We start from the raw sequence: 24695 nt of genomic DNA, 5'->3' as shown, positions 1-24695 counted from the left end.
CCGTCTGGAGGGGTGCCAACCAAACGAAGTTTCCGTCGCGTGGACTCGTTCCTGACTGAAACTGATGCATCCGTGTCTATTAATGCGGAAAACGTTTGTCCTTTGACGGTTATTGAAACAAAATTTCTTGGGGGAGGCGGAGTCTGTCAAGAATTGAACGAAGCGGCGTTACCTCCTACTGCCGCCGCGTCTAGTTTCCCTCGTTCTGGTAGGAAGTGGATGGCTCATGGGATGGTCGGAATGACGCCGACGAACGTGGGTAAGGCGAAGGCGAGTGCGGACGCCTGTATGCCGATGGTCTCGGAGATGAAGATCGGTTACGAGGTGGGAAGCTTGTTACTGCAACATCCTCGTCGTATGGATACGTCGGATAGGCTGGTGGCGAGTTGTAACTGGAGCGACCAAAGAATCTGTAGGTATCTCCTCGTTCTTCCGCGATGCGTCGGCGACAAAAGCGAGCAATGTGACTTTGGATTCCGCAGTGGAAGCAGGTGGGGCGGCTTCGAACAGTGGACGTCCGCTGGACGTTCGAGTAAGTGGTCCTCGGAGGTTCGGTACTCATCGGTCTTTGGAACGTGGGTTGGAAAGAAATCTGGGCAGCTGGCTGGGGAAGATGTTTGGGCGCTGAGTCAGCATGTAGACGAGGGCTCACGGTAATTGCAGATATATTAGGAGCTGCGGCAGAAGGCTCCTCTCGAATGGCGTCCCTTAAAGACATACGCGTCGCTGCAGTTGTTTCCTCGAGTAATGTGGCACTGTCGGGAAACATAATCCGAAGCACTTCCTTGATGATGTCACGGATGACTGTGCGTATAGTTTCAGTGACGGGGATTTGCAGTCGCGAAGGTAGCGAGGGTAACCTCGTTGAGGTGGTTGCTGGAATCCTGGCTCTTTTGGTCTCGTTGAGGCGACGACATGCTTCTATGGTGCTCTCGACGGTGCGGGAGTCACGGGCCATGAGGTATTGGAACCCGTCTTATATTCCTTTGAGTATATGGCCAGCTTTGTCTGCCTCTGACATGGTTGGATTGGCGAGTTTACAGAGAGCAAGTACGTCCTCGATGTAGCCGATGTAGTCCTCGTCGGGACTTTGGGCACGGTAAGCGAGACGCCCTTCAGCCAGTTGTTTGCGCTGCGTAGAAAGTCCAAACACTTCCAGAAACTTCCCCTTGAATCGATCCCAGGAGGTGAAAGCGTCTTCGTTGTTATTGTACCAGATCATCGCCGTGTCTTTGAGGTAGAAATTAACGTTAGCAAGTTTAAGCGTATCATCCCAGCGATTGTGCGCGCTCGCTCGATCATAGTCGCGGAGCCATTCGACGACATCTTGGGTGGCTGTGCCGGCAAACAATGGAGGATCACATTGACGGCATGTGACGGTCGATGACGTTGTGACGGGTGGATCCGGCATGGTTTGGGATGTTACGGTGTTTGTGCCCAACGATGGCTGTAGACCCCGGTGATTACCTGATCGAAGCTCCGTGTCGGATTCTCAGCCTTGAGGTAGGGGTCGCCGCACCTCCACCAAATAATAGGGTGTAAAAGGACTTGGAAGACACGGCAACCAGGTCTTGTCAGTTCGGTCTTTAATTTACGACCAACTTCCTCTTTTTTATCCCCGTGGCTACTTCGTCGTTCTTCGTATAACCAAATTATGTGATCGCGGTCTAACCGTAATAATATATATATATATATATTAAATAGGGCGTTTGGGTTAGATGTTATGTCTTTATCAGGTATTTATCGGCCTCGGCGGATAGTATATGAGGCAATAATCGTCACGGTAAGTTGACTTATTAACTGAAATCTTTTTCATTCTTTGTTTTAGGAGCCATGTTGGAATTGCAGTATTGACGGGGATTTCCATTAGAGGCTAGACCAGTCTAAAGTATTTGCGAAAATAATGGTTTATCAGACATGAATCGATCGTTTCGCGTTTTTTCGCTGGGTGTAAAAGATTGTGTGCCCAGATAGCCCATGAAGCACTGCCCACAGTGACGCTTGGAAGAGTGACGTAGTAGCTTAGATCATGTAAGCGCTTGTGTCGTCGGCGCACCCACGTAGGAGACGCTGCCGATATAGTGACGGCGTGACAGAAACGATGAAGTCCATCTTCCAAGGGTCATGCTCTCGACGCACTTTTTAATGGCAATTTTTAAATCCGGCGAAAACGCGCTGAAATGTGTCGATTAAGATCTGAAAAGCTATTACAGTTTTTCTAATTTTTAACATTTTGTCTGGCCTCTAATAGTAATTGCGTCAATACTGCAATTCCAAAATTACCCCTAAAATCAATCCTTAAAAAGTTAATGAAGATATTTTAGTTAATCCGTCAATTTACCCTAAAGATTGCCAACTCATCTAATGTCCGTCAAGCCTGATAAATGGACGATGAAGACAGAACTCGTCTCATTCTGACACCCTTGTTTACAAAACAATATGGTCGAATTAAATTGGAACACCATGTATTCACCCTGTATGGGTGAATACCCTGTATGGGTTATCACCTTGAATTACCCTGTATGGATGATTCAAGGAGAGGCCAGGCTCTTTAAAACGACCGCAAATTCGGTTTCTTAATCTATCGCGCTACGACTTTGTGCAGCGCAGCGTTGCCTACAGATGGTGCATTTTTTTTTTGTAAAATTTGCAAAGAGCGAACTTACCTGAGGAAAAAGTAAAGAAAGAAAAAGGCTTAGACCCTATGGAAACGCAGTGAAGCCACCGGTCTCCAAACAACATGGCGCCGTTTCGCACGGGAGACAAGAGATGGCGCGAGCGGTCGCGACGCCAACTGCCGCCAACGAACGAACATACGACGCCGAGAGCCGGCGTCTTTAGCAGACAAGGAACTGCAGTTCCTTGTTGTTACCGCGCCTGTTTTTGTTTCTGCGACTGTCGCCGCCTGCGGAACGCGCGCCGCTTTTGAGTCGAAAAGTTCGTCTGCTAAAGAAGCCGGCTCTCGGCGCCGTATGCTTGTTCGTTGGCCTTACGTTGGTGGCGTTCGTTGCGCCATCTCTTGTCTCCCGTGCGAAACGGCGCCGTGTTGTTGGAAGACCGGAGGCGTCGCTGCGTTTCCATAGGAGCTAAGCCTTTTTCTTTCTTTACTTTTTCCTCATGTAAGATCGCTCTTTGCAAATTTTACGCAAAAAATGCACCATCTGTGGGCAACGTTGCACAAAGTCGTCGCGCGATAAATTAAGAAACCAAATTTTGCAGTCGATTTAAAGAGCCTGGCATCTCCTTGAATCACACTGTTTCAGGGATGGGCAAAATAGATGAAAATAAGTATCGAAATACAAATACAAAACACTTTGTCAAAAATGTATTTAATTACAAATCTTGCAAATCTAATTACATTTCCAAAAAAAGCATTTAAGTACAAGATATAAATACAACCAAATGTATTTGGTCTCGTCTAAATACTTTCCAAATACATTCCTAAAAATTTGCGTCAGCGACTTCAGGGCACCTGCAACGGGTTTCTGGGTATCTCATTTTAATTTTGCATCGCACACTCGGGAGTTAGTGCGCGAGGCTCTATTAACGTAATAGAAATATAATCACAAAAAAAGTAATCAGCTTGGACGTAATAGGTGAAAAAAATACGGAGTTTCAAGCAGCTTTTTTTTTTTTTCGATTACATTTTGGTATAGACGAACAAAGAACCCAGACAACCAAGACGCGCAGCGCTAGGTAGAGAATTTTTTATTGTTGCCACTCGCACCAGTTACAAAAATCTGGATGACCCGCGCATTTAGAATGTTCCAGGCAAAAATATGGATGGAAATCAGGCTGGAAAGCATCTCAAGTTGTCACAGGCACTTATTTAGCCAGTCTGCCTGTGAACGTCGATTTCGTCACTATTCTTGCCCTCGATTAGCACCGTAATCACAGAGTTACTAAACGCTTGTGCTTGATTGAGAGACACTGCGTTCGGTGCAGAACGTAGTTTTTTTCCTCTTCTGGAGAGTTTCTTTAAAATAAAGCCGGAGGAGGAAAGAAAAATCCCCATGGTCGAAAAAAGTATGGAGACTATATCTTACAACCACATGCATAAAAGAAGAATTGTAACTTCGGCAATAACATTTATTTAACGTAATAGAGGCAAGTGCAACATTAAAGAGGAGACATTCTCAGTACAGTGTCATTTTGGTGCGTGCTAATATGTGAAGTTTCCACTAGTACGACTTCAGCAGCAGAAGCTTTTCGAACAACGTGTCGCTAAGACGACCCCTGTTGGTGCACAGACTAAGGCTGCCAAGGGAAAATAGGCGCTCTACGGGGCAGACGAACTTAAGTTCGTATTGTACCTTAAAAAGACGCGCTTCACAGCAGGGTACTCATGCAGCATTGTGATCGAGATGCGTGTGTCCTGCAAGTAACGGAACACCTCAAAACGTACGCTGAATGCGCTCGACGTCGCGGTCGAGGGAGTGTGACCCGGAAAGTTAAAGAATGCGTCGCTTTCATCTGGTTGCGGCGCACAGTTCGCAGTAGACCCTGTCGACAGACCCTGCGCAGCTTGCACAAGGAGATCGCTGATGTCATACGTACCATCACGTGGCATCCAACGGGTCTTGAAGTACGGGTGACTACAAGAAGCGATAATGGCTGGCTTGTCACCCAGGCATAACCACTTCTGGAAACGTTTCTCCAGACTGTCCAGGGCAGCCGGTGCGATCCTTTCCGTGTGCGGACTTTGTAAATTTTCCCGAACTTGTTCCAGCTTCGCTCGGACCGTGAACACCGGAAGCAACTCGCCGTAGTAACCACTGTTGCTGTTTCCTTGCAGGCGATCAAACGCTGAAATTAATGAGTGAATTTTGAGTACAATGAACTAGTATGCCCGACATAAAATAAAAGAGGCGAAGGCACGCACGTTATAAAGCAATTATTGTCCCCGTTATGTATATTACTTTGTGGCATATGAAATAAGAGCAGCGTGCAAAAATTACAGGGACGAAGATAGAAGCAGACTGGACGCACTCGTCCTGTGTGCTTCTTTTTTTTAAGTCCTTTCTTTTTTGCGCACTGCTTTTAATTCATTAGGTCATGAACCAACTCGCCTGCGTTGCTACTGTGGCAGGCTATTATTTATATAATAAATGTCGAGCTAATTAGGTTGTTGAGTATTACACACTACCTACCTGTAGCAATTGGCTTGAGTATGGTACAATATTCCTCAATAAACTCAATCTCCGAGTACTTCAATGAGGGTAGCTGGAGCTCGTTCGAGAGGTCTTGTAATTTCTCCTTGTTCTGGGTGAGGACGTCCAAGGCGTGGTGCAGAGAGTTCCAACGAGTGATGCAAGGGGCTGGTAGTTGCTTGCCAAGCATCGATGTAACGACTTCCGCTGATTTTGGCCGACCCGAGGCGCCCCAGTATTTCGAGCACTTGCTCATGACGCTGGAATGGAGGCAGTTCAAAGCATGGTTCGCACTGATAGCTTTGTTGACGTCCGCCGTTGCGATTAAACTGAGGGTGTGACAGGCACACCGCAGGTGCTGTGACAAAAGTGGGCCTGGGGGCTCGATCTCCTCATACGTGACAAGCTCAAAATCCTCGGAATCTGTTAAAAAAAATCCAGGCACAATATAGTTTGGTTGTAAAAGGTCTAGACTCTCAACTCTTAAGGATCGTTCACACTCTTGCAACCGAGTACGACCGAGAGAGACCAGACCGGTTTTTAATCCTCTTACGACGTCTTAGGACCAGCTCCGCAGCAGCGCGCCTGGTCCTAAGAAGTCGCAAGAGGATTAAAAACCGGTCTGGTCTCTCTCGGTCGTACTCGGTTGCAAGAGTGTGAACGAGCAGTGCGAGCTTGCCTATACCTGCAGCACACGCTTCGTCGAAGGCCGTTATGCCAAATTCCTTGAAGGCCTTCACAAACTTTGTTGCGTTATCCGTGACCGTGCCAGTAATCTTTCCTGTAGGCAGGCAGTAGTCTGTGGAAACGTCCGAGAGCAACTCGGCGACCTTGAGGGAAGGCCGCGAATAACCCGTTTTTTTCCCCTCCTCCTTCTTTAATCCCCCCCCCCCCCCCCCCCCCATTTTCCTTTTCTGCTCCCTCCCCAGAACCTGCTCGATGGCCGTCGTTTGAACGGAGACGAAATAAATGTCGTTGAGAGTTGAAAGAGTTGTATCGTCTGTTTGCGTCCCGAATTTGTGTTTATTCTTTCCGGTTGTTTAACCTATAGACGTTTTCTGTGTACTCTCGTCTCCAGCCACCTAATAGCCGTATCCGGTATGGGCGACGAAAAAATAATCCAACGTTTCAACCTGCAAATAGTAAAAAAATAAAGGGGAGGCAAAACGACAAAGTGTGACGTTTGCGCTTATATCCTAAATGCCTTCTAATGGCGTGGCAAAGGCAAAACAATGTTTTCGCCCATACTGGAAGTGACGTCAATTCAAGATGGCGGCGCACTTGCAGAAAAGGTCTATAGGAGTTCTCATGTTGTGCTATAATGTCGCTTTGTGAGATTGTTTTTGTTTTTGTAGCATTACATTGAGTATCTTAATGTTATGGTTATGATCAGTTACCTAGGCTTGAATTATTCTTGCAGAACCAGTGTGTCGAACCGAAAAAAGTACGGGTTCGGTTACGGTTCAGGTTCAGGTAAATTTATTTTGTTCCGGTTCAGTTCCGGTTTGATTAATTCGATCCGCGAACCGGTTCGGAAATTATAAATGACAAATTGCAACATCAAAATAAATTACGAATAAAACATCTGAAATCAGCACATACGAAAAGGGATACATCGTAGTGTAAGGCTCAGAGATTTCTACCAGGAATGGTTTCTTTATGTGCACTCAAAGGTTACCTCACCGACGTTTACGCATTCGGACTTCATCTAAATGGGTCCGACGCAGTAGATGTAAAATCCGCGACCTCCTTACAAACCCACTTACAAGTAGAACTCGCTAACTATCTCGCCACCTCGGCGTGTAAGCAATTGAAGGAACAGTGGGGAGAAAATACAGCTTTCTTTATTTGAACTAGCCTTCGGTAACTGAAATTAGACCCTTAAAGAAGTTTTCATTAAACAAGATATGGAATATGAAAAACACTTCACCGAACGCAACGCCAGAAGGACGTAATAGGATAAATATTAAAATAGAAGAGTTCGCTGTCTCACAAATATGTTAGCTTCTAAGTGCCTATACGAAACCGGACGCACTATTATCAAACTCCACAGCCTTTTCTTTTCTCATTCCGATGGAAGCAAGCTTCAAGAACTCGCGCGTTTTAGGAACGTGTTATGAAATGAGCACACAGCAGCATTTAGGATTTACGAGATTGTAGGAAAATAAAATCCGGTGACGCGATTTTTTTTTGTTTTTTTTGCACAGCCTTCCAATTTTCTTTCTTCCGTGCAAGCAGCGACCAGCGCAATACTGGTTCCTATCTCAAGATTCATGGATGCAGCGTTTGTCAAGATTCATGGATGCAGCGTTTATATTCCTAAGACTGAGTGGAGAAGAAAAATATGTAAGCGAGGTGTGTGTCAGTTGACGGCACTTAAAAAACAAATGGCATTGATAGCACATTCATTGTCAACAGCGCGTGGCCGAACCGTTTTGACATGAGCCGGTAACCGTTATTTTTTTTCCGGTTCAGTTCCGGTTCGGGTTCATCGCGATAACAATATAACGGTTCGGGTTGGGGTTCAGTTCCGGAAAAAATACCGGTTCGGTTCCGGTTTTCGGTTCGGTTCGGTTCCGGTTCGACACCCTGGTAAACATATATGATCAAATCATATAAGAGCTGCAAGAGTATATAGGAAGTTATACAAAACTGATAAGAAGTTTCTTATGACTTTTTATATAAGCTCATATTTTCCTTATATGTTCTTTTAAGGCTCTTATATGCTCGTATATGATCGTATTTCAGCTTATGTGTTCATTGCCGACTGAAGTGTCTGCCTGCAACTATTGTGCACAATGAATAATGAGAAAGAGTGCTTGGCTTGTCTGGAAAAGATCGTTAATGATGAAAAGTTTTTGTTGTGTTCAGTGTGCAAAAATGTGTACCACCTGGGCCAGGCGTGTGCTGGAGTTAATGAAGCGTCCTATGCAAGTATGGGATCAGCAAAACGCGATAAGTGGCGTTGAAAAACCTGTCGCACGCAGGAGAGTAGAAGCGGGCCCCACAGCGGAGCGCGTTCTTCGCAGAACTCGTCGGACGAGAGCCAATCAGCAGTCTCAGCCCAGTTGCAGTCCTTTGGACTGAAGTTAGATTCCTTGCTGGCAATGAAGCGAAGTGTTGACACGCTACTGTCACTATTTGCTAAGGTGGACGAGTTGCTGACTCTGAAGCCTACGGTCGAGAGGCTCGAAGCCCATTTACAAGAGTTGGACAGCAAGGTAGACGGACTATCGGCTAACTACAACTCTGTTCTAGAAAGCGCAGCGGAAAACGGGAACAAGATCTGTACGCTAGAAAGGCAACACGCGGAGCTGCAAGAAACTGTTAGTGGCCAAGCGGAGACGGTCCAATCCCTGCGAGAAGAAATTAACAACGGAGAGCAGTATAGCCGTCGTGCAAACCTGGAAATTCACGGGCTACCACCAGCAAGCGACGGAGATCTCAGAAAAGCTGTAAACGACTTCGCGGTACAGCTTGGGATATCCGACTTTGCAACTTCAGATATCCTAGCAGTACATCGTCTCCCTGCTAAGCCTGGGTTTACCCCAATAGTGCTGATTAAATTCAAGTCAACAGAAACGAAAGATCGGTGGCTCGGCGCGCGTGGCAAACTGCGTACTCTTGTTGCGGCTGCTGTTGTGCCGCAGCTGTACATCGACGAGAACCTTACGAAGCTGAACCGACAGCTGTTCTGGTTGGCCAAGGAAAAAGCAAAAGAAAATCAATATAAATTCGCGTGGGTGAAACGGGGAAAGGTTTTTGTGAAAAAGGACGAGAGTTCGTCACTGTTGCGCGTTGATCGTGTTGCTGACTTGGACAAAATTGTATAGTTGCTGCTATGGAGTGTCTTGAGTTCTCAAGTCTTTCGTTACTGAAAAATAAATTCAAAGGATCATCGGAACTTTCGTTTAGTGTGTTTCATGTTAACATAAGAAGTATTAGGAAGTACTGGGATCAGTTCATGATTACTGTCCGAGATTTGGGTGCGATCATAGATGTTTTTATTTTGACTAAAGTTAACATTACTAACGATATGCTCACTCAGTTTTCTATTCCTCGTTACGAACGCTTTGCCTTTACAAGAGCGTCGGGTAGGGGGGGGGGGGGGGGAGGAATTTGTGTTTTCATCAAAAACATTTGGAGCACAGCCAGATTCCAATAACGATGACTTATTCGGAATGCATAGGCCTGCAGATTACTGGCCAGCATTTCTGTGTCAGCCTGATAGCTATCTACCGCCCCCCTTCAAGCAACGCGAACCTGTTTCTTGATGAACTGGATAAAGCATTATCGGAGTTCAGTTCGACAAGTCAACTGTGTTTAGCGGGCGATTTCAATCTAAACACATTGGATTCCTCACGCCATGTTGTATGCGATTATCTCAACCTAATGTCAGCGTACGGCATCGAAAGTGCAACACATCTACCGACTCGGGAAGAAATTTTAGGCGACAAATTCGTGTCCTCGTGCATTGATCACATGAATATACGCATGTTCGAGTGCTCGGTTAAGGCGGCGGTGATAACTGAAAAACTGGCTGATCACTATTATATAGCGTGCCAGATAAAATCAAAAAAAGAATAATAGGAGCTCCGACAATGATTTCAAGGAAATAACGATAACAGATCAGGCGCGGTTCGATGACAAAGTAAACAAATTTGACTGGAACGGCCTATTAGCATCAGTCGAGGCTTCACAGTTATATGACACGCTTGTTGATTTATTTTCAAAATTTTCGTCTACGTCAAAAAGGAAAGTAGTGATTAGACAACGTAAAGCGCACTTTAAGTGGCTTACGTCAGACATTTTCGCAGCTATAAAGTACAAGGACTTACTCTGGAAGCGCTGCAAGCGTTGTCCAGGTGAACTAACACTCAAGACCGAATACAAGTTAGCCAGAAATAAAGCATTCGCCTTGGTCCGTTCCTCAAAACGCAGGTTTTTTAGGGGAGAATTTGAAAGGAACCGTTTTGACGTAGCAAAAACTTGGCAGTTAGCTAATCAGATTCGGGGTGGAACAAAAAAACGCTCAATTGATGACGTGATAAATAATTCCTTTGCGCCAGTTACGCAGAAAATCATTGAGGACTTTAATGCCTTTTTTTCTCGCACTTCAAGTGCAGTTCAAGATAGTGGTAGAGCACCAACTGTTACGCTGCACGACTACAATCTAGCTTCTGCATATCTCCCTTCGATAACAGAACACGAGCTGCGCCAGTATTTATTTTCTTCCAAGGGAAGAAAGTCTTCTGGCGTTGACGAAATTCATATACGGGATCTACGTAGAAATTTTGAAAAACTTAAAATTGTACTTCTAGATCTGCTGAATGATATAATTGCAACCGGAAATTGGCCAACGGGAATGAAAATTGCTATTGTAAAACCGCTCCACAAAGGAGGGGCGACGAATGATTTCAAGAACTATAGTCCCATTTCAATCTTATCATGCATTTCGCAGCTGCTGGAAAAACACGTTTTAAGGGCAATGACTAGCTTCTGTCAAAGGTTCGACTTACTTTCCGATCGTCAGTACGGTTTCGTTGCAGAGCGGGGTACTCAGGCATTACTGGAAGATTTTGGAGATTTCTTGAATACTGGTTTTGATAACAGTGTGTTTACGTGTGCAGTGTTTTTGGATGTCTCGAAAGCATTTGACAGCATAAGTCATGACGTCCTCTGTTCTAAACTGTACAGAGTGGGGTTCAGAGGTCCGTTTCTGTCACTCCTGAAAGGCTATCTTTCAGGTCGATCCCAAGTGGTGGTGGTTAAAAATCTGAAGAGCAGTAAGGCCCCTTTAACTGCTGGAGTCCCGCAAGGCTCAGTTCTATCGCCATTACTCTATAATTTATACGTGAACGATCTACCCGCTGTTATTTCTAAATGTAAAATTTTTCAATACGCCGATGACACGCTGTTAGTGTCGGATCATCTAGATTATCATGTAGCCATTCAAAATCTTCAAAATAATATTATTTCTACAATGGACTGGTTTCGGTCAAATTTAATTGAAGTAAATGTGTCGAAAACAAAACTTGTCTGTTTTAGGCACCCGCTGAAGCATGTCGAAGTTTCCGTCCCAGTAGCGCTGCACACTTCCAATTGCACATCGTGCGATTGCGAAACTATTCCATATGTGAAAACAGTTAAACACCTAGCAATATATTTCGACTGTGATTTGTCCTGGTGCACGCATATGACTTATCTATGTAAAAAATTAAGAAGTGTTGCATGCTGTCTGTATAATATTAAAATGTTTCTGCCTTTTTCTGTGCGAAAAATGGTAACGCATGCATTGGCTTACAGCTATTTGCGATACGGTGTTACCATCTTATGGGGTGCTGCCTCTTCTGGCGTGCGAGAATTGACTCCTTGCTAAGAGGTATTTTGAAAAGTGTTTCGTTTGACAGGCCGGATGTCTCAAGCGCGTTTATATTTCAAGAGCTCTGTTTGCCATCTTTCGGGGGTCTTTTTAGGGAAACTGTTGTGCTCCGTCATTTCTGGAATTCTAGTTTTATTACAGCCTACATTGCGCAGCGACCTATGAGGCCATCGCTCCGCTTCCAAATGCCGCGGATCAGAACAAAGTATGGTGAGCGCACGAGAGTGTATTACGTTCCGCAAATATTTAACAGCCTACCGGAATCCTTTCTATCCATAACTTCGAGGCAAAAGCTCAGGAAGGCGTTACGGAATTTAGAGCTGTGAGGTTAAGCTTTGTTGTTTTTTTGTTTTTTTTTTTTATGGTTATCAAAGTTTTTTCTTTTCTTTTCTAGCCCTACAAGTGTACCTTGTGATTCCGAGAACGTGTAAATTTTGAAAGTCAGATAACTTTTTCAACTTTTTTTAGAACGTACCTTACTAGAATGTGTCTTTCTTTTGTATCGCCACCTGCCGAGCCAGGTCCACAAGCCCTTGAGGCTTTCACCGGCTCGCTATTGTACTTTCAAAAATGTATTTTTTCAAATAAAACTATGTTCTATGTTCTATGTTCTATTGCACCAAAAGTTTGTAAAGATAACACTTTTCCCACGGTGATCTTGTTACGGAGAAAGGTGAAGAGACGATAAATTATGATCTGAAAATAAAGGTTTAATCAGTGAACTTGTGCCAAACAAAATAAAAAACCAGCGTCGAGACAGCAGAAAAGCGGGCTGCGATTGGGCGGCGTAACAGGACCGGGAGCGAGACTGACTCAACAAGGTCACGGGCAGCTCCTTATCTAGTCGGCGTCAGCATCGCGAAATTTCGGTCCAGAAGGCTCGAGTATCGAGCGTTCAGAGTGAGAATGAACGGGCACTTTCGAAAACAAGAAACTAAGACTAAATAATAAAAGTTACGCCCTGAGTAAGAATAAACGCGAATCTTCTAGAATCTTGTGATCTTGCGTTTCTTGCTCGGCCCTGCGCGCGGCATTATCCACCCTTTAAAAGCGAATCGTCCTGATGCAGCGCGAAAGGAAAACAAAATGGCTAAAGAAATGCGGTAAGACGAAATAAACATGCTGCGTCACAATCCTAATGCGCGCAGAACGGCTTGAGTTGAACTACGTGGACTACTTAGGGTTGTGGCCGGCGGCGTTCTGAAGGTAAGGTTCCCTCGAGGAGCACCTCGTAGTTCAAGTTCCCAAGGCGGTGAATAACTTTGTAGGGTCCAAAGTAACGTTTTAACAGTTTCTCGTTGAGGTAGTGACGGCGAGTGGGCGTCCACACCCATACCCTGTCTCCGAGCTGGAACTACACCTCGCGTTGGTAAAGGTTGTACCGGCCTGCATCGACACGTTGTTGGTCTCTTATCCGAAGGCGGGCTAGCTGACGTATTGTCAGCACGGAATGAAACCCGAACGCCGGAACGCGTGGCCATCGAGACAGGCTGCTCCACCTGTAGGGACCCTGAGAACTAATGAAAATGCACTTGGGTGCGAGGGTGCGGGTCCTACTAAGATATCCTCAACCCTCGCGCTGGGCGTCTGGGACTTTCGCGTTTCGCCGGTGGCGCGCTGTAACCGCCGTCACTCGGGGTGCTCTTCTGTCGCCGCACTGTCGCCCGGTCGACACCGGGCGGCCGCTTAACCTGGCTATAGCTGTTTGCGATAGGCCCTGCTCAGACAGGGTGATGCATTTATTCCACTCCGGGATATATACTCCTTGCATATCGGTGGTTACCGAAGAGAACCTCAGCGAGCAATTTCTCGATTTTTTTAAGAATTGACTGATAACCTCGCACGAAAAAATGCGCATTGCTCAGAAAACCGAGGCATCCGCGTCGGTCTGTTGCAGCATCTTTTTTTCATAAAGAATATGGGTGTGCCAATAAACGTAGTAGTGAAACGTCATAAACGCGAAATATCGCGTTTATGACGTTTCACTATTTCTCAGAAACCACGCGTGGCACGTTGTTTCCAGGGACACGTCATCGAGCACTACGGGTCTTCTGTGGACGAAATGTTTTAACTTTAATTTCGCCCTTGCGATACACAAAATGATAATGAATGACAGCGCAGAAGAGATATTGCTGGGAATCCGATACACAAAGCGAGTGACAGTGCTTTTTGTATCGAATGTGACGGCGCTTACAGCGCGCCACCGGCGAAGCGCGGAACTCCCAGACGCGCCGCGCGATGGTCGAGCTCATCTTAGTAGGCCCCGCACTCTCGAACCCCGGTGCATTTCCATTAGTTCTCAGGGGCCCTCCAGGTGGAGCAGCCTGTATCAGCGGCCACGCGTTCCGGCGTTCGGGTTTTATTTCGTGCTGATTGTACCTATTCTGCCCTTTGGTTGACTAGCTGGGTGTCGTCGGTGCCGTCGTCCGTCGGGTCGTGAGGCACCATGGCGTCAGGCATCGTCGTCACGTTTGTGCCGTGCATCAGCTGAAAAAGTGTAATCCCAGTGGTTTCTTGAACCGCCGTGTTGTACGGAAACGCGGCGTAGGGCAACACCTCATCGCACGTCTTGTTATGCCACGGGCACGTACTATCGGGGAAAAATGAAATGCGAAGAGAGGAGCGCGTGGCTCGCGGTACAGGCTGTGCCGCCTGGAAGTGAACCTAGGGGCGAGGGTGCGTGACCTGCTTCGATGTGTTCACGATCCTCGATCGGCGCTCCCTCAGCTTCGGCGGTGCGCCTCTCAGTGCGCTGAAACCTGTCACCGCTATCTTTGCCTGCTCGGCGCGTGCGGCGAGCTTCTTTGCACCGTACGCGCTGAGCCAGCAAAGATAGCGGTGATAGCTTTCAGCGCACTAAGAGGCGCACTGCTGAAGCTTGGGGAGCGCAGAGGGAGGGGCGTGAGCACGTCGGAGTAGGCCACGCACCCTCGCTCCTTGGCTCACTTCCAGGCGGCGCAGCCTGTACCGCGAGCCACGCGCTCCTCTTTTCGCATTTCATTTTTCCTCGATGGTACATCGAGATCATGCCGGCGATGGTTTCGTTTGGTCGTACCGTAAGCCCGTTAATCTGCGGGTGGTAGTCTGTTGTTTGACGATGGCCGGTGTGGCTCAGGCGAAGTATCTCTTTTATCAGCTGTTACATGAACGAGGAGCCTCGGTCTGTAATCAGGACTTGGGAAGCGGCGCGCCGGAGGACGTTAGACCCAATGAAAAACTTGGCTTCTTCCACAGTGGTTAACGACGGGACTCCTTTTGTCTCCGCGTACCGGGTGAACTAATATGTTGCCACGATTATCCAACGGTTTCCCTACGTTGACGGCAGGAAAGGTCCAAGAAGATTCATTCCAATCTACTTGAACGGTGCTGTCAGGGGCGCGATCGGCTGCAGGAGGTCTGCCGGCTTCGTCGGCGGTTTCTTCCGTCGCTGGTACTCGTGGAACAATCGTACGTAAAGGTGAACAGTCTTCGGGAGACTTAAATACCGCAAATAAGGTAAGGAAGGAAGAGACAACAGGAAGGAAAGAGCGCTGACTCACAACTGAGGTTTTAGTGAAGAGGACGTAAAAGATAAGAAAGATGTCAAGTGTGGTAGCATTAATAAAGTGAAGAAGGGGTAAACGGTAGGGTTCCAAAGTTAACCTCTCTCTGAGAGTCATTTTAAATTAATGTCCATTTACATTATTAACCAATTCACAAGTGAATACATCTATGTACAATTATTTACATGTGAACGGCAAAGATGACCGTGACTTAAAGGGTACACTCGCTATCACAAGAAGGAAAAAAAACCTTCCTTAACTTGTTTCCTTTGTTTAAGTCAACATGTCTAACCAACTCGCCCATCAACTCATTTTAGACTTCTGGAGCTCGGGCCAGTAGTATTCTTTTGGATCTCTGTGAGTCCTGTTGTAGCCAAGGTGGCCCAAGGTCGGGTCGTTATGGCAGGCTTGGAAGATCTCTTCTCGAAAGCTAGTAGGAATTACCAGGAGCCACGTCGAGTCAGTGGCGGATCCAGAACTCCGTTTTGGGGAAGGGGGGGATTTTTAAGGATGCTATTTTCCCATTTGACGGAGTGGTTCTGCAATTTCAGAGTACAAGTGTGCCTGCTAGGGTTCGACCTACCCTATTTTGAACCCTCGTCCTTGAGTACCAAGCCTTCTACCATTTGGCAGGCCGGTAGTCGTTTTATTTAGGGGGGGGGGGCGTCGACTTTGTCTGTGGAGGGCGGCCGCCCGCAGCGGCCCCCCCTCCCCGCCTCCCTCCACCACTTGGATCCGCCCCTACGTCGCGTTGCTGCCCCGAAGTTCTTTTTGTGGAGAATACCTGTCCGGACGGCAAATCTTGGCAGGACACGTGAAAAGGCTCGGGGAATTTTACCCCCTCGTCCCTCCAAGTGGTCAGTCAGTGCGTGCAGCTCAGGATCGTCCTACTGGAGCGCTGCCATATTGTTAATGCCAGAGAGAGAGAGAGAATGACGTTTTATTAGTAAGTGGTTAGCCTAGCATTGATGTGTTGGCTTTGTTGCTCACATACAACCTCACTCATACACATTCACGTTCACAGATATTGTCCTAAAGCAGCACTTATGTGCGCTCCAAAGTACACAATTACATCGGGAGCATCATTCGGTTAAGAAGATAGGGTCACAAGTGTGTAAGCAGAGTCGTTGATTTTAAGAAGTCGAGTAGAAAGCGCTGCGTCTTTTTACGGTGTGATCGTGCGCTAGGAAATGTCAGGTCATATGCAGTTGCCCCTGCCACGCCGTTTGCCCGGAGACGCTGAAATAGTGTATTTCGTTGTGATTGAAAGATTGGGCACTCCAGAAGCAGGTGATTTTGGTCGCTGTGGACGGCACATGTTGAGCAAAGCGGAGACTGCGTGACACCGATCTTTAATAACCACGCTGGTGTCCTATCACTTCTTGTACGTAACCTGAACGGGGTTGTAGCTTCCAGTCATGATAGTCCTTTTGTTATGCACGGGCAGTGAGCATATATCTATCTAGATGCAGAGACGCAATGTGTCGGCGAATAGCTGCTCTATGTTGGCGAGGGTCGTCAGGTGGTTCAAGTGAGGGGGTCCGTTGATGAGCTTGTGCGGCTAACCGATCAGCAGATACATTTCCTTTAATCCCAAACTTTCGTTATGCATGGGTAGTGAGTATATGTATCTAGATGCAGAGACGCAATGTGTCGGCGAACAGCTGCTCTATGTTGGCGAGGGTCGTCAGGTGGTTCAAGTGAGGGTGTCCATTGATGAGCTTGTGCGGCTAACCGATCATCAGCTTCATTTACTTTAATCCCACTGTTCGACGGGACCCACTGAAACTGCACCACGAATCCGTTTGCTTCCATATGTTCGAGGGCAATTCTGGCCCTGCTGGTTGTTGTTTCGGTACACATGAGAAATCGTTGAAGAGCACACCAGGAGTCTGTGATCACAACTAAGTTTCTAGGATGGTAACGACTTAGTGCAACGAGTGCCTCTGTGATTGCAACAACTTCAGCTATGGTTGAAGAGACCATGCGATGGAATTTGTTATTCCATTCACACTGCAGTTCAGGGATGACAAAAGCAGTTGCACTGCTTCGTAATGATGCATTAACTGAGCCATCTGTGTAAGCTCGACGAAAGTCTGGATAGGTCACAGAAAGGTGGTCTTCTGTGAGAGCCTTGGCCACAACTTGTGAAGTTTTGCTTTTAGAGTGTAACTTTGGAATGGTCTCTCTGCAGATGGGCCATTTTCGATCCAAGGGGCCAGCCGCAACGCTATTGGTACAACGGAAACTGATGAGTGCCAACCTGGGGATTGTAGCGTGTGAAAGCATGATTTGAAGTGCGAGTAGCTCCTTTTGTGTAGCCTCTGAAGGAGTCTCCGTTCCGCAGGCGTTTCGAAAAGACGAAGGAGCTGAATAAAAAGTTTCCCAGTAGCCTTCAGACATAGAGGTGCAGCTTGACTTTCTTTGTATATAAGCTCGTTTCTAGCGGCTTGAGGTACACCAAGAGCAGCGCGGATGCCTTTCCTGTGGAGCCTCTCGAGTCTCTCATATTGTGTTGATGAGGGAGATGCGAATGGTAGCATATACAGGATGCGACTCAGGACAAGAGAGGAATGAAGTTCAATCATTGATCGTGGGGCATTACCGGATGATGCACCAGCCACTCGGCGTACGTCATTAGCTGCGATAGATGCTTAATGGAATGAAGAATCAACAGCATCTTTCCAAGTCAATCTAGCATCGAGTGAAACTCCCAGAAACTTGTACTTTCGAACCTAACGAAGCTGTGTTGTTCCGAGATTCAGCTTCAAACTATCTCCGCGGCGATGGCGACCCTGAAATAAGATGTACGCGGTCTTTTCAGCTGCCAGTTGTAGTCCTATGTTTTGAACGTATTGTTGGACATAGTGAATGGCTTTTCGGGCGATGTCACGAAGGCTGTTATGGCTGTAACCCGAGACCCATATACAAATGTCATCTGCGTATAGCGAAATTTGGCTTGGAACAAAAAGCTTAGGCAGTGCATCCGAAAGGCCAGCCATGAAGACATTGAAGAGTAGTGGTGATAGCACGCTTCCTTGTGGTAAACCGCGAGCGCAAGAACGAGAAGTGCTGAGGGAGGACCCGAGCTTTATCTTCAGACTTCGGTGGCGGAACAGGTTGCTGAGGAAGCCTTGGACGCGACCAGAAATTCCCATAGCTGTGAGAGATCGAATAACTGCTGAGGAATCAACATTATGAAAAGCCCGTGTGATATCGGAAAATACTGCCAGTGTTGACCTTCCTTGATCGGTATTGTGCTCGATGTCAATTACAATATCAAGAATGCTGTCTGTTGGGCAGAGTTAATGCCAGAGGTTAATGCTCCTTGAGCCAAGAAAATTATCGTCGTCGTCGTCGTCGTCGTCTGTGGCACAGCCGGTAGCTGAGTCGACGGGGGCTTTGCACAGGCAGTCGGCGGCGCGGTGATTTTGGCCTGATTTGTAGACCACGGTCGCGTCGCACTCTTCAAGTCGTAGGCTCCACCGAGCGAGGCGTCCCGATGGGTCCATCAGGCTCGCTAACAATGTATAGCGAGTGGTTGGTAACCACTCGAAAAGGGCTTCCGTGTAAGTATTGGTGGAATTTCGTGATGGCCCAGACGACGGCAAGGCATCGGGAGGGGTTCCCCGGCATTATTACCCCCCCCCCCCTCCCCAATGACGAACTCGGCGGTACGGACACTCACGCAGAGATTAGCGAGGCGCTAACGACAAAACGGGTAAAGCTGCACTGTCATTTTTCAAAACGAAGCCCACCAAAGTTAAGAGCTTCTTTAGAGCGCACAACTCCCTCCGCTTTTTGAGGTAACACTGCATTACCAACGCGTGCCGACTAGACAAAACAAAAGGATAGCTATACTGTCATGAAAAAATTAAACAGCAACACAAAAAAAAAAAGAAAAATGAAAGCAAGCATTTATGCACAAACAGTTGGCAATATTCCAAGCCGCCATTAAAATGGCCGGGACAGCGGAAGTTGAAATCTAGACTACGTGAGTAAACCGTCAGCAACGTCACCACTGTAGCGTTCCCGCTAGAAGTACGGAACAGCATTTTAAGCGTTCTGTGTTCCTTCCTATCATGGATTACCTGATCACAAAGATGGGAGATTTAAAAAGCACCCGCGTACCTTGTAATTGCTTTCGACGCTTCTGCCTGCAAAGATCTTGGAAAGCGGGACAGGTCTCAGGCGCTGAAGAGTTTTTGTAGCTCTATTCAGGCCTAATTTCAGTTCCTAAACTCCAATGTGAGCTGCTCATATGGGCTGCCAAATGCAAGACGGAACAACGTGAAACGCCCGTCACATGTGCGCTAAAGACGGTCGCCCTCTGTCCGGAGGCCCTATTTCCAAACGTCCATCGTCTTTACAAGATCCTAGCGACTCTGCCAGTAACAAGCGCGGAAGCTGAAAAGTCTTTCTCTTCACTGCGACGATTGAAAACATGCCTGAGAGCGTCCACTTCGAATGAGCGACTGCTCGGTCTAGCACTTTTGAATATTCACCGCGACATTGAAGTTCAAGTGGAGGACGTCCTGGATATTCTTTGCCGTGAATGCAGGCGGCTGCACCTCAACGTGTAGACGCTTGGCATAAAGAAGATGATCAAGAGAGCCTGTAAATTTCTTTCTGAAATAACTAGTCACTGTAACTCTTTTATTTATGGTAATTTGCGGCGTACTGTAGAACACTACTACTTCAATGTTTTCAAGGCAGCAGAGGGGTGTAAGGACGTCACGTGGAAGGAGTTAAACTCTATTTTAAATAGAAAGCGTTCATCTATTTCAATTTATAAAATAATGTGTAATGGCGTTGAACTAACCGGATGTCCTTTGGCGAACGCTTTTAACGAGCATTTTGTGAATATTGGAAGTGGTATTGACTGTAAAGTCCTGTGTTTTTGATGATCATAGAATCAGCAGCTCGATTTCTTTAGATCCGGTTGTAGAACCTGAGGTCAGTAATGTGATTTTAGAACTTAAGAATAGTGGAGCTTCTGACGTCGATGGTTTACAAATGAGGCCTTTTAAGTATGTTGTTCATTTATTAGCCGCATTGCTAGCGCGTATACTTAATATTTGTTTTTGTTTACTAGTGTTTTTCCTAAAGTAATGGAAATAGCCAGTGTCATTACTACAAAAAAAGGAAGTTTAATTGATATGGGTAATTAGAGCGATTTCTATATATTGCCAGTATTTTCTAAAGCACTTGAAAAAGTACTTCATAGACGTCTAACTAATTTTCAACTAAGCATAACTAAATAACTGATTCGCAGTTTGGTTTTATAAAGCATAAATCCACCGATGCTGCCCTACTCGTCTAGAAAGAATTCATCTTGCAAAATCTTGAAGAAAAAAATGTTCTTGGAGCATTCATAGACTTCACCAATGTTTTTGATTGCCTTGATTATGAAATTTTACCAGCAAAATTGAATACATATGGGATTCGAGGGCATGCTTTGCAGTTAGTGAAGTCTTACCTAGTGCACCGTTCAGCTAGTTTATATTGATGGATATTCGTCAAGTTCGAAACGTATTCTTACCGGTGTTCCACAGGGATGTATTTTAGGTCCTCTTCTTTTCAATCCTTACGTTAATAATATTTTGAATATTAACTCATATGCAACATTTATCAACTATGCCGACGAAACTAGTTTGCTTTTTTCACCTGGAAATGTCGATGGGCTATTTGACATGGCAAATCAGTCGATATCTGCATTAGCAATTCGGAGTCATATTAATTCACTACAAATCAACGTCGAAAAAACAAGAGCAGTGCTTTTTCACCCAAAACATAAGCTAGTCACAATTACAAGAGATATCGTTTTGAAATCCTCCAAAATAGAGATTGTAAACTCTTTCAAGCTTTTAAGTGTCATTTTTACCGAGAATATGTCATCGGATAGTCATGTTAACTACCTTATTTCTAAACTGTCACAAGTAGTAGGTGTGATAAACCATCACCGGTACATGTTACCAGCAGAGGTAAAATTATTAATGTACAATTCGTTATTTTACCTCCACAGAAACTATTGTAATTTAGTCGGGTACTACACCGTCCACGAATCTAAAAAAATACACTTTTTGCAAAAAAAAAAAAAAAAGGAGCGTTATGGGCTATGGAAGACGTTCCATTTGACTTCCACACAGCTAGTTTATTTACGCAGTTTCGCTTTATAAATATACATGCTCTATTTAGCTATAGACTTGTCACTGGTCTAAAACTAGAACAAAGTAGGGGTGCAAACTTTTGGATAAACCTTATGCAGCTCTCTGAAAATATTCACGCGTGTTCTACCCGTCGTGCGGAATGTTGGGAGGTGGTCACTGCAAGAACGAACTATGGAACACAAATGCTTAGACATACTATCCCCAAAACACTTAACCTACTTGAAGATAGATTGGAATTCAGTAGATTGTCTCTTAGAGAAATTCGACAAATTTTTTTCACAGATAAACCTGTGTATGAACTAAACTTGTGGGGTGTCGTACCTTACGTCTGGAAATAGGTCACTTTCCTGTTATAGCCGGTGATAACATATGTTATGTTCGAAACACGCTTTGTTAAATTGTGGTAATCAAGATTTTTGAACGGTTTTCTTTTTTCCATTGACTTGACGAGGACGTGTCAAACTGTGCCATACAGCGTTTTTCCTTGATCGCCACCGTCAACGTACGATGGCAATAAACTCCTTATTATAAATTTTAGTCGAAAGCACGTAATTCTGATCAGTACTCCAGGTGTGCGCGAGCGCAGCGCCATCCGTTGCTTACAGTGCAGTTCTTTTTACAATTAATTTAATATTCCTTACTTCACTGACATTGTTTTATACTATCACCATGCATGTGTTCGTTTTATTATGTTCGCATTGGTTTGATTGAACTGTGTAATTTAGTGAGGATAGTTTGTTATACTTTGCCTTGAAACTGCCATTCTTCACCCTACAAGTGTTTCGAAATATCCGTTCTGTATATATCTGAGATCAATTTCCGCATTTCTGCATCCCATAAAATAAACATGAAGGAAGAAATATTACTTAATACAGAAAGGATAAACAGAAAGGACGGACAAGGACGGACATCTTTCGACTTTCAACAACATGTAGCGTTCTTTATTAGAAGTTGGCATCGGGATCGGTGAACCTAGAGAAAACAAGGGGGGGGGGGAAGGAAAGGACAAGTGGCAGAAGGGAGGGAGAGGGAAGAGGGAAAGGAGTAAAAGGGGGAAGGAAAGAGAAAGCGAAACAAGGGAGGGAGAGGGGGAGAGAGAATCGGGGCAGCGGAGGAGCGAGGAATTGTTAGCCCAGTGGGACAAGAAGGGGGGTCGGCATGAGAAAGTCGGGAAGTTGTTAGCCCGTTAAGATTAGGAGGAGGGGAAGGAGAAGAGGGGTCATCTCGAGACACAGAGCGGCGCCGCATCACCGCACTGTCAGGGAGCAAGGGCCCCCCGGGCCCGCGTCAAGGCCGCAAGTTGGGGGCGCAAATAAGCCGCCTCCCTCTCGGAAAGGACAAGCGAGGGAGACGAAATGTTTGGAGATGCCTGCTGCATGGCGTAAGATTCAATTATCTCGCGTCCGTAGCGGTCTCTATGTGAGCCCAGGATCCGCGCGTTGTGAAACCGGGGCTCACACGAAGAACATGCGCCTCTATGGCGGAGAAAGGGATGCTGGGACTCAATGTCCCCTTTTTTTATTTCCCTGTCGTGCTCGCCCAGCCTGTCATTCACGCAGCGGCCCGTTTGACCGATATACTCGGCGCCGCACGACAGGGGAATGGAGTACACGCGTCCAGTTGCGCAGGAAATGAAGGGTGTTTTGTGTTTCTTTGCACACCCTGCTCGTGAACGGCGCTGGGGGTCGTTCACGAGGCGGCACATGGAGCCTAATCGGAACCGGCATGATAAGGCCACATCGACATCATACTCAAACCAGCTTAACCGCCCAAATCTGTCGCCTCCGAAAGGCGGGCTATCCACGCGACCTCCTTGTGACATCCCTAAAGTCTCTAATCTCCCAGCCTCACCCCGACCGCGCCAGACCGCCTCGACCAAAAAAGTTCGCGGTAATACCTTACCACCACAGCACATCACATCGCCTGAGGGCAGCGGCCCGCCGGTATGATGTCGATGTGGCCTTATCATGCCGGTTCCGATTAGGCTCCATGTGCCGCCTCGTGAACGACCCCCAGCGCCGTTCACGAGCAGGGTGTGCAAAGAAACACAAAACACCCTTCATTCCTGCGCAACTGGACGCGTGTACTCCATTCCCCTGTCGTGCGGCGCCGAGTATATCGGTCAAACGGGCCGCTGCGTGAATGACAGGCTGGGCGAGCACGACAGGGAAATAAAAAAAGGGGACATTGAGTCCCAGCATCCCTTTCTCCGCCATAGAGGCGCATGTTCTTCGTGTGAGCCCCGGTTTCACAACGCGCGGATCCTGGGCTCACATAGAGACCGCTACGGACGCGAGATAATTGAAGCTTACGCCATGCAGCAGGCATCTCAAAACATTTCGTCTCCCTCGCTTGTCCTTTCCGAGAGGGAGGCGGCTTATTTGCGCCCCCAACTTGCGGCCTTGACGCGGGCCCGGGGGGCCCTTGCTCCCTGACAGTGCGGTGATGCGGCGCCGCTCTGTGTCTCGAGATGACCCCTCTTCTCCTTCCCCTCCTCCTAATCTTAACGGGCTAACAACTTCCCGACTTTCTCATGCCGACCCCCCTTCTTGTCCCACTGGGCTAACAATTCCTCGCTCCTCCGCTGCCCCGATTCTCTCTCCCCCTCTCCCTCCCTTGTTTCGCTTTCTCTTTCCTTCCCCCTTTTACTCCTTTCCCTCTTCCCTCTCCCTCCCTTCTGCCACTTGTCCTTTCCTTCCCCCCCTTTTTTCTCTAGGTTCACCGATCCCGATGCCAACTTCTAATAAAGAACGCTACATGTTGTTGAAAGTCGAAAGATGTCCGTCCTTGTCTGTCCTTTCTGTTTATTCTTTCTGTATTAAGTCATCTAAACCAACGCGCTCACGTTTAACTATAAGAAATATTACCTGTTTTATTTATGTGATCATTATCTGCCCCACAAACACCTTTCGCGAAAGCATGTAAGTGTGAGATAGTCCGCCTCCCCGTTGGCTCCCAGCCCCGTGCAAAACCGACTGGGTGTGCAGAGGAGCCAGCGGGTCCCCGGGGGTAAGGAGGGGGGGGGGAGGGGAGGGGAGGGGGAGGGAGGAGGGGGGAGGGGGGAGAGAGGTTTGGCATTTTAAGGGGGGGGGGGGGGGTTTCGACCTCCCGAACCCCCCCTCTGCCTACGCCAGAGGATTCGGGACAAAAAGTTGCACAGTGATAGGTTTAAAACGAAATGCAAAGGCTTGGTATAACAAGAGCAAATAAGTATTTATTATCTACGAAAAGGCACGCAAAAGTCAATAAAAGAAAAGGATCACAATGTCGCGTCTGTCAAAGCGTCCACCGACCGGATTCGACGAATTTTGAAGCGCTCGCATTTCGCAGCAGGTTTCCACGTTGGTTTACGTACAACATCGAAGAAAGCGGGTGACTCCTAAATTATGCCCTTTACGCTTTCTAAATTGTAGGGCACTCCGAATGAACTTACCGGGCTTCATCTTTGTTT

The sequence above is a fragment of the Ixodes scapularis genome, unplaced genomic scaffold, assembly GCF_016920785.2.
Source record: "Ixodes scapularis isolate PalLabHiFi unplaced genomic scaffold, ASM1692078v2 PGA_scaffold4__175_contigs__length_147842914, whole genome shotgun sequence".
Classification (NCBI taxonomy): domain Eukaryota; kingdom Metazoa; phylum Arthropoda; class Arachnida; order Ixodida; family Ixodidae; genus Ixodes; species Ixodes scapularis.
Note: the sequence above shows the minus strand (reverse complement) of the source record.